Source organism: Solenopsis invicta, chromosome 7 (assembly GCF_016802725.1).
Source record: "Solenopsis invicta isolate M01_SB chromosome 7, UNIL_Sinv_3.0, whole genome shotgun sequence".
NCBI lineage: Eukaryota > Metazoa > Arthropoda > Insecta > Hymenoptera > Formicidae > Solenopsis > Solenopsis invicta.
The window spans coordinates 5,683,144-5,698,977 of record NC_052670.1 but is presented as its reverse complement, the minus strand read 5'-3'; the positions used below and the strand labels follow the sequence as shown (position 1 = coordinate 5,698,977).

Genomic DNA, 15,834 nt, shown 5'->3' with positions numbered 1-15,834 from the left:
TTATATTTCTACGTTTTTATACTATCAGCACAAATTTAATGTGAAGCGAAAGATTGAACGAGATTTTTAATAACGGATGTGCATGAACGACTGCGCATGTGACGTTGAAAGTGGTGTTAAATGAAGCTAAGAATACGAACTAATGTCTCGCGAGCTTTTTTGTGACGATCTCTCCTCTTCCTCCGCACCTTTCTGAGCTAGCTCCTCCTTCGGCGACAGTCAGCGATATCCTGAAACAAAAATATAACGTCAGCGAAATCTTTAATCCCGAAAATAGAAGCGTTTATTTGCGCACTGACGTAAGTAGCGCAACGAGGTATTCCTCGCCTTAGATACAATTGCATCAAAATATTATATTTATCATCAATACGCGATAATTAATATTTTATTAACATTTTACCGACATAAAATGCAATTTTACATTATACATCCAAATACGAGAAATTGAATTTGTTTCAATGACAAAAGTAACGTTTCACGATGTATATATAGTAATTCGTTTTTAATTGATTTTTGAAAATACTAATTACATTTCGTAAAAAGTGCGCTTTTAAAATTGAGACGAAACAAGGACGTATTATTATTCTTTATCTCTCGTTGCTCTGAGACAGAAAAAAATTCCACGCACTCGAAATCTTGACCTTCTCAAATGACTATGTCACAACTTGGCTTTAGGATGAGCTCTTTAGGCGAAGCACGAAATTCACAACGTTTCAGCTATGTGTAATATCTGAAAACGGTAACACGCTCATGTTGTCAGCCGTGGAATACAACGTTTATCCATAGAGAGAAGGCAGGAATATCCATTTCGAGACATTTAACCTGACTGACTATCGCATCGAGACCAGTCGCGATGTGTCGGCGCTTCTAAGATTACCAGGTAGTTTCATTATGCTTCACGAAAAGTCGCCGCTGTTTCCTTCGTATGTGTTGTCACGATGGCCTCCCTCCTCATCCTCTCGCTAGGCTTTCCAGCGGTTTTTGCATCCCCTTAAGCGCGTTCACGGTCTCTTCTCTTTGTGTCGTACGGAGAGGTCCTCGAGAGCTCGAGACCATAGTTGACGTCAAAACCGGAGATGAGCGCAACCGAGAAGAACAGAGACAAGATTTCCTCTTCGTCCCGAAGTTTTCTAGACGCTCGCGCGGCTGATGAGCGTGAAATAGATTCGATACCGTTGTAACGAACGTGGGGGATTCCGCCGCGCGTGTTACTTCCCTCTCTGGATCGTTGGCGCATCAAAATACAAGGTGCGTCTGAACAATCGTGTTTCCATCTAGAATTTCACTCTCGACTTGCGGGAACAGTCGAAAGCTGTGCGTGAAATCATATTTCGACAGCTTTCCAACGGAATACAATTCACGTCAGCAATATGTGACGAATTATTGAATAGCACTTTTATTGATCTTATAACATTTATTAGCAGGAATAGCGATTAATTTTTTTTCTGCTGATTAGAACTCTTTACTACTAACGTATTGCGTATCAGTGAAAGTAAGTGCTATGTATAAGGTACCTATATATTGCAGAGTAAATTAATTAAATTAAATGAGGCCACTGTCATTTTAAAGATAAAATGTAACAAAAAAGATATTTTTGATGATTAATATACGTTCTGTTAGTGTCAAATGATTTACTATCAAAGTGAGATAAAACGTTTATGTGTTTAAAGAATAGTCATATTAATCTTTGAAGTTTATTTTGAAAAATCGGTTGGTTAAATGCGAATATGTGCGAATAAAGTGGATTCGGATGACAAAGGCTGCAGTTTGCACCGACGTTTCACAATGTTCCAAGACTACGCTATTTTGTACCTCTGTCGTTTTTGCCGAAAGAATCGTAAATCCAAGTCTAATCCTCTTACGATCAACGTCATGAGAGGTGCGAAACGAGCAATATCCACTTCTTAAAGGTTTATACGGATAGAGGGAATGCCGCCTCTTTGCAAAAATAACTGCGCAAATGTAACATTTTTGTAGTGTAAAATTTTCATTTGTTGAATGTGCTTTGCAAATGAGTGAAATCAAATTATGTCTATCTTGATAAACTAAAATACGTTCTAGTATCTAAAATTCAAAAATTTCTTTTCTACTTTCAAAATACCTCTCGTTAATTATACATCGTTATTAATACAAAAATTGTGCTTGTTTTTTTTAGAATGTCTGCAAAGTGTATAAATACTGTTAAATTATTTTAATCGTATTACAAATTAATGATGAAAATCCATTTGAATTGTTTTATATAAAATATTTATCGATTCATGATTATACAATACATATTGCAATATTTAATCACATTTGTTCATTTCGGACTATATTCGAATTAAGTTAATCAAAATAAAATCATATTTCTGAATCATATTTCTTGGAATTCTAATAACAAAGTAAATTTAATGAATAAATTTCTGAGCTGAGGGATAATAGCTTACGATGTTTTGCCCAAAACTATATATAATATATAATTTCTTTTTATTTTATCATAAAATAAATCTTTCATTATTTATTTTCATGAAAGTATTGATCTTATTCGATCTATTTGTACAAAAATAAAGAGATTATTTTTAATAAGAGTCAGCATAAATATTTTGTGAATAGTGCGACAAGATGCACAAAAAATTAACGTAGACATATACGAGTATTAATAATCGTTCATGTATTCTCGGAAAATTCTCTTTCATAGATGTAGTCTTAATATCACGTGGATAAACGACGTGGATTAATCGAGCATATAGCGTCGCGTCGGCGGGCATATTACGCGCAAACCAATCTAACGACCGAGAGTCATTAACGACCGAGCTTCACGGAAGCCCGAGATACTATGGGTACACACCTGCGTGTACATTTCCACAGAGTTACCAGCGACACCTCTTCCTTCTCTCCTGTCTTTAAGCAAACGCGACCGAAACTCTGTCCCACGTAAATGCATCCGAAACGCGTTCTACTAATCACATGTTTGCCAACTACAATCATTTGCTACTTCTCTAACATCCGAATCGCGCGCGTTTCGCCAACCACATACTTTATACAAAGCGAAAACGTAAGGTAGAGTAATTGCCATAAACAATGTCGAGGAGATAAAAGAAATCGATTTTTTTTTCAAAATAAACTGTTTTTTTCCAGAGAAATTAAGTGCATTTTACTATTTTAAGAAAGTGTACACATTGTTTAAATATATTATATTTAATATTATGCAAATTGTAGAGACCGTTAAACTACATACTTTCAATGAATATGTTATTGGAGTTGTGGATAATGAATTTATATAAAAAGGAGCGCGCAGTTTAGCAGTTAAATGATAATGTTTACAGTAAAGGTTACATACAAATTTATTTGATAAATTTTAATAATTTATTGTCTCTTACAAATAGCAGTGAGAAGGTGCTAATTCCGTGTTAAAATATTACTTTACACAATCGCCAAATTCTCTTTACCTTTAACCATTAAGCATGATTTTCATCGATAAGAGATGCTGCATCTTGGCAATCGGTATGACGATGGTAACTCTCTCTTATTAATGCCATTAATCACGGGCCACCGGGAAGAGAAAAATAAGGGCGTTCTGGGAAAAGGGAGAAGGCTCCCGTAAATTTATCGCGCTGGTGAATTTTTCCTAGAGTACTTTTCCGAAGACAAGAGTAAGGCGATGTGGAGCACGGTATCGTTTTGCCGCAGTTTCTCGCCGATTTTTTCGTAGATTGTACTCGGCTCTCACGATCGAGCGAGGAGCTGGCGTTGTTTTCTGAGGCAAATCCGAGGCCTTCTGTCCTCGATAAAAATTCATTTCCTTCCTTTGATTTACTCCAAGCACCCCGACAAACTCTTCTCGGCGCGTCCCTTTCCCCCGCCCTTGTCCCCACTTTCTCGCTATCCTCATGAAGTGAATGAGATAAATGCTTGGGAAGCGCGAGGCGTTCTTACGACTGGATATAAATTTTTGCACGAGAAGACGCGCGAGTAAAATTCTGACGGAGAACGATTCTCGGAGTGAATTTTGTAGAGTATGAAATCTTGACGAAATGCTACATCGCTAAGTCGCCAGGTATCATATTTGACGAATAGTAAGCTGGCGCGTTTACTCGAAAATATGCCATTACTATTAAAAAATTACTAAACTCGGAAAGATTTTGAAAATGACATAATTGTATATAATAATATTACAGTTGATTAAATATCAAAGTTGTATTTGTCGGAATAACATCAGCAATTTTGGATTAAGCTTAGAAAAAAAATTTTTTCTGTTATAAATATTAAAAATGTAAAGGTAGAAGAATTTATTTTTAATACTTTTGTGAGTAAGAATGTGTGCAGTTATTAAAAATAAATTGTTTAATATATTCTGTTAATTATATTATTTATAATTTTCTTGAGAATCGCAATCAATCTTTCTTTAATGCTTAGATATGCAAATAAGATATGTATAGATGTGTATAGATATATTTTTTAAGTATAGTAGGAACGTTAACGCACTCAATTTTCTCTTTCTCTCCCTCTCTGTTTTTTTTTGCTTTATCGTTTACTTTCTACTACTGGACATTTTTTTCTCTGTTTTTCATCAATTAAACAGCTTCAGATTATTAATTTCCAGTTCAAATCTTCGATTATCATTATCAACTATTTCATGAACTGGCAAGTTTATATCCGCCAACCTTATCATTGCCTTGGTGAAAAAGGCGGACGCGTAAAATACTGTCAATATCGATTAAGGCTTATCTCTTGAGACTCCAAGACTCTCTACGGCGGACAGCTCTTCTCGGTGATGTGTAGCTGCTGGGAGGATCTTGAGGGTCGCTGATGGCGCAATAGCTCGTTTTCGTGCGCCCTATTAATTACGAGGCAACGGCTCGCGTGATTCGAGCTATTTGCCCATCCACCCCTGGCTTTCTTGATCCGACCGCGTTTCTTCTCTCTCTCCTTCGCTTTCTTCCTTCTTCCTCACTTCCAACGTTCGACCTCGGAGAACTCTTCGAACGAATTGCGAACAACTGAGTTCAGAGTGAATGAGTATTGAACGAAAAGAAAGATTGAAACGAGAAAGAGACCTAGATAAGAGTGGAAGGGAGAGAGACGTCCTCACGCCTTTCGAGCACATTGAGTGTCTAATATTTTAGAAAAAGTTTCAAGCTTCTGATTCGGCCGCGTTGCGAGGGTGAGGCAGAAGGAGACGGCGGACAAGAATCGGAAGAATATCAGAAAGCGGTTTCGAGGTAGACAGGCGAGGCGGGTCGCCTGGGATGAGCCATATTGCGGGAGATAAGTATCGGGCTCGAGAATCGCGACCAAAAATCCCGGCAACGTCATGCGGGAAAGAGCGAACTGGGTCGTGGAAGAGTTTCCACTGCGGTCGAACGATGCAATCGAACGGTTCTCTTCCTCCCTCTTGCCGATTCCCTCTTTCCCCGCCCGTACATCTTGCATGCGGGCCTTCCGAAACTCCGCTGCTGCTCGACGATGAAAACACGCTGCCCTTGTACTGTCACCGAAACAAATACCAATTGCGGAAGGCGAGTTAAAAGGGATCGAAAGCTGCATCGTTCTCCTTCTTCGATATCGAGGTTTCCAGGGGTACGAATCCGCCCATCGATCTCGCGACCGAGTTAATGGCACTTTTTCATTCACCCAGTTCCAATGTTGCGATCTTGAATATCGTGAGAATTCGTCGTTTAAACTGGAAACATTGAAACTAAGTTTTCACGTTATATAATTAACAATCTAGATATATTTATGCAAAAACAATAAGAAAGCGAAATTATTGTCGCACAGCACAAATAATCATCGAGAAAAACATCGATGAACGTTCAAAAAATGTTTTGATCTTGAAAAATTCAGAGTAAATATTTTTAGTTTTTAAAATTTTATATCTTTTCAAATTGTTTCCATTATTAGTCTAAATTATCAAGAAGAAACGCAAAATATTTACAGCAAAATTTAATAAATGCAAGAAGAGTCGTTAAATGTATATTGGATACCGTAATTGGATGTCGTAAATAATTTAAAGTTGATATTGTTAAGACACAGAGCATAATAAAATTAGTATTTTATTTAAACGTTCACGTCAGTTGTTTTGTAATGCTTTCAAATTAAGTGTTTCAAACAGTTCTCCACTTTGCAACATAAGGGCGGAGAGGCGTTTCACTTAGCAAGATTTACGCAATGTGTACGGTTCCATTGCGTTAACATCTCGTCGATCTAGTCACTGAGCGGAATATACATTGACCGAAGGACACCCCTGGAGGAAAGGGCGGACCCTCCCGTGTGGCACGATAACTCAGTTACGTGCCAATATCATGATTACATGTCATCCTTGGCAGTCGACAGCCTCTAGAGTAATGATTATTGTGGGACCGTCGAAGCGGTTACGCGATCGCATTGACCGGCCAAATTTCTCGAGGCCAGTGAATAATCCGTCATTCGGCCGCCGCTAACCGTTTCCGCGGTAACGCACTGTTATTACATCATAAATACGTAACCGCAAAGATATGATAATGGAAGCCGAAATGATTTCAAATGCGGAATGGAAAACGATTAATGTGGACGTTTGTTGGCTTACCATTCATTCTAGTATCAAATTTCGAAATTAATTTGTTATTCTTTATGTCGGCCCTTGCATAAATCTGATTTGAAAATGCTTCAAATGCACTTTGTATTATATATAAATAAATGTATATAAATTCATAATTGAGGAATCATTATCATTATCATTATCATTGAAGAAAAAAAATCGACGCATTTTTTTAATACTTACAGATACAATATGAAAAAGAGTAAAAATGCAAGGAATTATAACTAATGATGATTGACAACAGTATTAATATTTTTGCACATTTGTAACGCGATCGAAAAACAGAATTAAAAAAAAAAAATGTTGAATAAAACAAATATTGCATACAGAATTATTCAAGAGAATTTAGTACATGAAAAACTCAGAGGGGATAATACAAATTTATTTGCTATCGTAAGAGAGTCGATAAATTCCGGGGTTATCGTCAGTGTTATCTTCCGACATAGAGACGTCTCTACGCAGCCGGTGCAAGGATATTGCCAGCCATTGTAGTCGCGTCTGTCGTACGACAGAAGGAAACACGCGCCAATGCGGTTTTCCCGCCAAGTTCATTCAGCGTCTCGCTTTGGACACAAGCCAAATGTACGCGAGCAAGCAACGTCCGCCTTTCGCTTCGCCTCGTCGCCCGCAAGCGCCGTCATCTTGAGTATTGGGAATCCTGCGCTCCTGCGCTAGCGCTATCAGTAGCAATCGGCAGCATCCCTAACTCATAGACCGAACGGAGGACAAACAAACCAAATTTCTTATCTTCCTCGGTGATAAGGGAAAAACGTAATACCAATATCGGTATAGGTACTTTCGTAGAAGCTTGACCCTGGTTCTTACGACCCTAAATAGTCTCCTATCCCTTTCGATAACCACGGAACCATTCGACCTTATCCGAGGAGCTTCGAAGACACATTCCAGAGTGACGATATTTCCCAAAAACGGCGATTCTTATGGCAGATTCTCTCGCGAGTGGCGGTCATTGCGACAGTCCGCGTACAGAGTCCATAGTATTGGCGGTTGGCCAAGTCACGTTGCGGCTCAATGAAATCTTTCTGGGTTAGGTTAGTCCCTTCCTTCCGCGTTAAACGTAGGATACGTTCACACCGAGACGGCAGACGAGCAAGAGAGAGAAGCCGCTGCTGGCTTCCGGCCAGCCAGGCAGCGAGGCCGAGGAAACAGTTGGCTTCGGAATCCGACGGCAGTAGTAGTGGTCAATATTGGCCGGACTCCGGTTCTGGTCAGAGCGAGGGTTCGAACTACTTGCGCGGCGGGTCATCGCTGTTGCGTTATCTTGGCAGCTGTCGATAGAATATAGACAGAACGGATCTTCATTGCGGCCGTCTGCTCGTTTTACTTTAAATAGTTCAACAAGAGTTGCTCCCGATCTTTGTGAATTAAAGTTACATACAATATCTGATTAAACTAAGTTCTTCTTTTAAATTAAATATAAGTAATGATAAAAATAAAATCTACTAGCTATACTGTTTGTTCAATTGATGAAAATCAATATACGATACATTGACGTATTAAGTGAGAAAAGAGAACTGAATAGAATTTGGCAATGAACCAACGTGAGCGAATGAAAATTTAATAATACGCTGTGTATATCTCGTACATCTTCGCGATTCTACAAAGATCCTGTCATCAGCTGGGAGTAACTCGCGGACGCGTAACAAGTAGCCGCAAGGTTCGCAAGCAACATCTGGCGGCTCGCGCGAGCCTCTTCACTTCCGTGTGCTGATCTCCCTCGCTGCCATCCCGCCGCCGTCAAGCGAGCGTGGCTTGGCGTAGGCAGTCAGGCAGTCAGCCTCTCTCCTGGCATTAAGTATTCCCGTTGGGTCGGCATGGCGAGAAGGTTTTGCGGGCAGAGGAGGGAAACGCCGCGGGAGGAGAGGGCTACGAAAGCGGCTCCGAGCAGCGTGGCGCGTCGGTCGATGCTGGGGTGTGCTGTGCTGCTGGTGAAGGAAGGAAGGAAGCGAGCGAGAAGGAGAAGAGCCTGTGTGTCCCCCGCCCTCTCCCGTTTCTCTCTCTCTCTCTCTCTTTCTCTCACACACAAACACACACACACACACACACACACACACACACTATCACGCTCTTCCACCCTCCTCCTCTTTAGGATAGCTCTACCTTCGTCTTCCACTGGAAACGTACTCCCCCTCGAGCCGGTGGCAGCGCCCCGGGGGCGCCTGCGCGCCTCGGAGGGGTAGCGCTCGCTCGAGGGCGGAGGACGTGAAAGAGCGGGATGAAGGGGCCCCTTCCCGGAATACCCACTCGCCCCTCTATCCGACACCCCACTCTGCCGTCACCACCCGCGCGGCTTCTCTCCACCTCCCCTCGCTACGGCTTCACTGCCCGGGCCTCTACGATCGCCCCATTCTGTTCTCGGCGTCACAACGTGCAGCATTGAAACCCGACGTACGGTGACGGAAGAGCGCGACGACGACCACCTGCCTGTGTGTGCTCGCAAGTCGATCTCTCTCCCCCTCTCTCTTCTGTCTCTCTCTCTCTTTCTCTCTGTCTATCCTGGGTGTTCCTCATTCGTCTCGCTCGTATCCTCCCGTGACAGTGGTAACAGTGACGGATATACGAAGAATCGTCTGATACAACGTTACCGGTTCTACTTGAGTCAGACAGAGGCGCGCGCCGACCCAGGAAAACTCATCGGAAGAGGGAAAGCGCACACACGAAACCAATTAGCACTCTCAATTATCGTCGGTCCCGTCACGTTTGCACGTTTGCACATCGCCCGCTGAAGGCCCGAGGATCATTTCAAGTGTCTTCCGCATCGCGAAAAGTGTACGATCGCAGCGCGTCGTATCCACGTCACGTCACGTCTGAATCCAGTGTGAGAAAAATTGTCGGTGTGAGGGGGAAAAAAAAAGCCATCGAGAGGATTCTCCAAAACAGATTCCTCCAGGATCGATGGTCTACATTTGTCGAGGTCAGCTTATCCCGTGGTAAACGAGAATCGTCGTGAGAATCGCACGAATCTTTCAAGATACATCTTGACATTCAGTGAGCACAGCAAGATCCACGGAAGTGTGGTGAATTCGTCGTGAATTCGTGTTACACGATCAACTCCGCACGAACAACAGGTACACGCGCGTGTGCTCGACAAGCCGCGAACTCGCCACTCGCAGCCGGTCGATCAGATCGGCTCCGATCGAGACCGTTTCTCTCCCGCGTCGAGGAAGAGCACCGCGCCGACCGCACGGCACTCGGTACTCCACCAGTAGTACTGGGTGACCCTGCAAGTTTTTTCAACTCCCCGGTGGTCATCGTAAGGTGTACACGACGGCGGTCACCACGTACATCACGCCGCTCATCACCCCCGAGAAGGTACGGTGTGCGTGCAACCCTGTTCTCGCGAACCCTCTTGTCAACTTCGTGCGCGAAGGGCTTCCCCATCGAGAATTCCGAAGGGCCTCGCGAGCTTACGAGTACCGTGAATGTCGCGCGCGTGTGCGCGTGTGTGTGTATGTGTGTGTATGTGGGTGCGTGTATCGCTCGAGTGTCGGCTTCAACACTCGTACCCGCCGGATAGCATAAAACCGTGTGCGTGCGTGTATGTGTGTGTATGAGTGCTGTATGCGTAGGTGTAAGTACGCACGCGTGTATGTGAGCATGTGTGTGTTTGTGTGTGTGCGTTGGCTGGGGGCATGTGTGTGGGTGGAGCTTGATCGTGGACGTCATCCGTCGGACAGAGGCGGACCAACCAACCGGGGTGTCGGATATTTTCTCCCTCTCTGTCTCTCTCTCCCTGTTTCCCCCTTGCCACCCCTCCCACCTCTTCCTTTAACCCCTTCTCTCTCTCTATCTCTATCCTGGTTCCTCTCGCTCGTACACTCTTCGCAACAATGTGCAGTGACCGAAATGTTTCACTGAGATGACAGCGAACAACTTCGTCTCGTACGAATCGCCCGTTTAGGTCTATTATTATTTTCCAAATCTTTCTCGCTTCTGTTCTGCCTACGTAGATAAATGACGTCTATCTTATATTTCTCGTAAATGTGCCTATGATATTCGAGGCAAATTTGCACGGTTCGCTCTCGCAAGTGTCGACGACGTTGGCGACAAACTAGATTTCCGTTCACCATTAGCTATCAGTTATCAAATGAAGTTTAATGCGGTTAGCTGTTGATTTTTTTTAAACGTATTTACAAGATTAATGAGACATTAAACTATCTTATTATTCAAAAATTACTATTGTCTAATTTCACGTTCTAACATTTTTGTTAAGAAGAGCAATGCCATTTATATGTTTTACTTTATTTATTTCGAATAATCAGTTACAAGAAAAATAGAAAATGAAATTCTCTACTTCTTTTTTAACTTTCAATACAAATAATCCTTTTTATAAAAAATATCGTAGCTATTATATATCCTTGTCACTTTGAGTAATTTATTCGATGTAATCATTGGAAATTGCTGAGGGCACGCTTCCGCGCAAATTGACGTTTATATTATTTTTTATTTATACTAAACTTAAAATTTATTTTATTTTATTTTATTTTGGGTACATATTTGAGCCTATTGAATAGTTTACTTGGATTATTTACGAATGGATCGCTATTATTCTATATTGCATTTGAAAGCAATTCTTATTCCTTTTCATAAAGGCAAGTTTATTAAATTTATCTTACATTGTATTTTGCCTTCTATTTTATTTAAAATACATTAAATCTTTTTTATTTATTATAACTATATTAGATTAATTATTAAATAATACACAATGTGCTATATAAATTAACTTATTAATTAACAATTACAAAACAGTTTGAATGAGAATCAGAAAAAAATTATATTGTAACAAATATTCTATGAATGAAATTATATAAATGAGATAATTGAAACTAAAAAAGTGTCCGATAAAAAAATATTTTTCAATTTTCGAATCGAAGGTGATATTGAGGACGATATCGCGGGATAAAAGGAATAAATCCTGTTTGACTGTGCGTGGCATTCTGAACGATATACTCGGAAGAATTGGTTAATTTTTTAAACAAGTACCGCGTGGTAATAGAGACAAAGTTTGCAAGAGTATTACGGTTCCTTCGCGCGCTTTTAATAATCTCGCCGCGTCGGTGCGTCAAATCGCATGAAAGAAATATTAATGGAATTAATAAGTTGAGTGGTCTGACGCGGATGACGGTGGAGAGAGGCAAGGTAAGCGAGCGCTATTTCCCTCTCGCGCGCGAAAGCGCTCCGGTTTCTTATTAAGGACTCTCCACCCTCCCATACAAACTTATTATCTTAAGTCCTTCGCTTCTCGAGGCGGAACGATAACGAGATCGTTACTTTCGAAGCGCCTTGTGGCAGCCGTCCAACAGGACTTGCCTCTCGCTCCGTCTCTTTTTCTTCCTCGCCGTATCTTCGTCTCGATTGCTATCCGCATTGATTCTTCAGCCGTTCTTAGTTTCAAACCGTCGTTTTATGATCATCCTATGTCGATCACATACGTCTATGAATAGCTATCACGAGATATGTTCATCATTTCCGCCTTACTTTCGCTATATTCTTCGTTTTCCTTCTTATAATCATGGAAGCTTCTTGTTACACGCTTTTCCTTAACGTATTCATTCTTTTGTATTTAATTTGGCTCGATGAGTAAAGGGTTTATAAGTATCACGACTGCAGAACGGAATCGAGAGGAGTGATGGACTTTTAATTAAAAACTCATATTTCTTTTTTACTTTTACTTCTTTCTAATTTATTTAATTTTCTTCTCTAATTCAATACACAGCGATTATATTTATTTTATTTTGTGCAAATTTTTGAGTCCAATTTTCGTCTCTCCACGTTATACAATGTTATAATCGGGGGATTTATCTTGTACATGTACACATATAAATATCAAGGTTACTTTCCGATCATTGAGAAGTATTTAAATAAAAATTCTTAAAACTTTCTGCCGCATAAACGGAAATTGCGGTAACGCATTGTCACGCGAGATAATTGTCACACGAACGATCCATCCACCTTATCTCCACGAACCTTCACACCCTCCCCTTTCGCTGACCCATATATCGCATCGCGTTGTAAAATTCACCGTTATCTGAAATACAATCTCTACTTCAGAATGTGTGTGGTACGATTTTACAGTCCCGTCCGAGACATTTAATATCTTTTTAATATCACGAGCATGGATCTGTAACTCGTGAGACTTGCGAATAAGAAAGATAAATATTTTCCCACGGCTTATAGATATCCTCAGAACATAGTTATTGTGCCGCCATGACATTTCCCTAAAGAAAAATCAATATTTTCCAGCATAAAGATGCGAGCCTCTATTTTTCGCTGAAATAGATGGTAAAAATTGGCAATACCTCGCAAACAATGATCATAGGCACAGTATATTTCAACCAATTATCGATATTTCCGCAGTATCAATATTCCGTTCACGAACAAACGATTCTTTTATCGATATCCTCCAATGGCAAAAATAACCTGGCCTGAGAAAAATTAGTACGTCGTATTATATTAGTGCCGCACGACTAATTGAAGTTCAACGAGTGAAAAGTGCACGAATGTGTGTCCGCAAAATGTAGGACGTCTCTTGCCTTCAGTTTTATCACACAGATATCTTTCAGTTAGCAAACGCCAATGAGCGAAAGAGGTTTTGGATTTAAAGAGGTGATAACGAAACGAGGCGTTATTACGCGAACGGAGTCCTAAACTGCGCCCCTTTAAAGTTTGACGCGTTAGAACGCAGAGGGTCATTTTTCCGCTGAGCTCCCCACAGCCAGCGATGCGCCCTTCGGGGACAGGGCTTGATTACTCTCTGTCTTTTCTTAGAAACGATGTAGAAGCCTTTTCCTCCACCAAGATATAAAGCAAAATGCCAAAGTTTCTGGCCTGACGACTATGACGATACGCTCTTTATATCGTCCAGCGAACGTTGGACTTCGTTTTCCGAGGAAAGCCCGGTTTGCTCGTTTCGCGAATGGTAAAGAGAGTAAGCGGATTTGGTGGTCGCTCCTTGAAAAGATGAAGCACGGAGGAGAAAAAGATGAAGACAATTAAAAGCATCGGACGAGATCTTACGGGAGATACTTAAAAAAACTCACATAAAAGCGCGATAAAATGTAAAAATACGAAATAATTGTGAGATCTGGGATAAAAAAAGTGGTTTAGGATGTAAAAAAGGGAAAGAAATCATGCGCGCTCAACCGTTTTAATCAATCTTAGTGGTTATTTTAAAAAATTGTCGATATTCACAGTATAGAAAAGAATAAAGAATGTATGAAGAATGTGTGAGTTTCGTATCATAAATATATTTTCTACAAGCGCTGATTTGATCTTCCAAGAGTAAAAGAAGCGCGAATGCAGGTTTACAATGGAATAGAAAGAATGAATGTCTTATCGATAAAAAGACATTAGGTAGTCAACATCGCGAATATACGGTTGTTTACATCGGAATGCTTTTAAATCCGAGGGGCGGAAACAGTCCTCGTGATTCCCAGGATTTGACGTACGAATGCATGGTCGCCCTTCTACCGCCAATAAACAGACGGGGATGTAAAAGTAGGTGACTCGTCGATCCACTCAAACCGACCACTTTCATCTCTTCGACACATACACAAAAGCCACTAACATCCACGTGTCCACTTCTAAGCATCTTGTGCCCACAAATAACTCTTAGTTTTCGTACCTACACGCGAATAAGAGAGAAAAGAGAGAAGAGTGACACATCTCTCGCGTAGCCTAACCATATGCTTGGTACGAGCATTTGCTTAGTCACGTATTTAACTAAACTTTCTCGAGAAAACAAACTTTAAATTTTTAATTTGAATCTAATTTAATTTTAGTTGTATTATTTAAAACAATAGCTTTCTTTAGATATGAAAAGAAAAATAGGAAAATCTAATAATGGTTTTGTGTATCATGTGACAAATTACTTTTTTTTAATCTCTGTCTGAATGTTTATCGCTCGATTCAGCACAAAACAGGAAGTAATTTGATAATACCATATAATTTGATTACTTGCTCAAATTATCTCTTATTAAGTTTAAAAAATTCGTCTCGCTGCGAATTATAAAATGAATAAAATCAACAGCGTCACGCTTGAACGGAATGGCTGCGGCGTACATTCCGCGGTTACGCCAATCTCGCAGTAATTATTGACGACGTTGCCCGGAAGTGGTCTGGACCTGAGAGAACACAGAGCGAGGTAGAAGTCAAACAATAACGACAGTAGATTACTTTATCACCGCTCTGCGTACACATGCATTCGTACGTGCGAATATTTTCGCGCAACTGCAGCACACGTTTTGCATGCGCGCAATCTGCAGCACATTTTTTCTATTTTCTCTCTCTCTCTCTTTTTCAGTCTGCCGATCTTTGTCTCTCTAACTTTTTCGCGAGCATTTTGCAGATTGCGTTTGTGCACGTCGAGAACGGTTCCATTTGTGCATATTCGATATTTAACGCACGTAAGCATATTGGCGTTATTAATTAAAACTCTTGCGCTTTCCGCGCTGCTCTAAAGTAGTATGCACTTTCGCATATTAGCCTTAATTGCAATTTGGAAAATTGTGATGGTCGAAGATTGTCAAGTTTCTCTTGAGCTTTCGACACGTCGCGAGAGATGAAGCAATTCGATAAATTTATTAAAGCTTGATGTGCGTGTTGAAAAAAATTACTGGCATATAAAAAACTTCTACATTTTAAATATATATATATATATATATCAACAATACTTTTTACAAGTTTTCCTTTAGATTGTTTTGATCATCTATATTTTTCCATTTCTCAAGATAGCCACAAACTTAATACAGTTATCCCCATTAATTTTAGAATGATCTCCACGTGTCGAAATGTTGCTGCAATCAATATCTACATTTATACCCCAATTCTTGCTCTTCCAAAAACTGTATCCTTTATTACAAAACTGTTTTGAAGAACACTAATAGCTAATAGTCTACTAATAACAGACATATGACACAAACACGCTAACTTTATCTGATAGCGAGTAACTACGACTAATGACGTTGGAGTTTCTTTTAAAGCCGTAGGAAATTAACACGACGCAGTCAGGAAGTAAGATAAATTGAAGGGAACTATAGAATAATTGGGCTGCCTGTGCCCTAATGAATCATGCGCGAAGATTGCAGAGCTGAGTTATTGTTATGACTCCTGGCTCTCAAAATATCGATCACTTTCGCGAGGAACTGTGTGCCGGGGGGAAATTATTGAGTTACACACGGTGCCGCATAAGAAAGAAATAATATTGTACTGTGTTATATGTCGCGATATGTTATTGGGACGAGTCCGACGAGAATTGGAGC

The 15,834-nt window shown here is 40.5% G+C and overlaps 1 protein-coding gene across 5 annotated transcripts in view; it reads left to right on the top strand.

The window, feature by feature from the left end:
• Window positions 1-15,834, top strand: part of LOC105205369 (RNA-binding protein Musashi homolog Rbp6) — a 594,533-nt gene that overhangs the window by 393,778 nt on the left and 184,921 nt on the right. Inside the window, exon 1 of one of the 5 annotated variants that reach the window (XM_026130367.2) lies at window positions 5,680-9,886. The exons of the other annotated variants lie outside the window; for them this stretch is intronic. The gene's annotated coding sequence lies outside the window, so the exon portion shown is untranslated. Of the gene's footprint in view, window positions 1-5,679; window positions 9,887-15,834 lie in introns of those variants that run through there. 5 annotated transcript variants of the gene reach the window in all.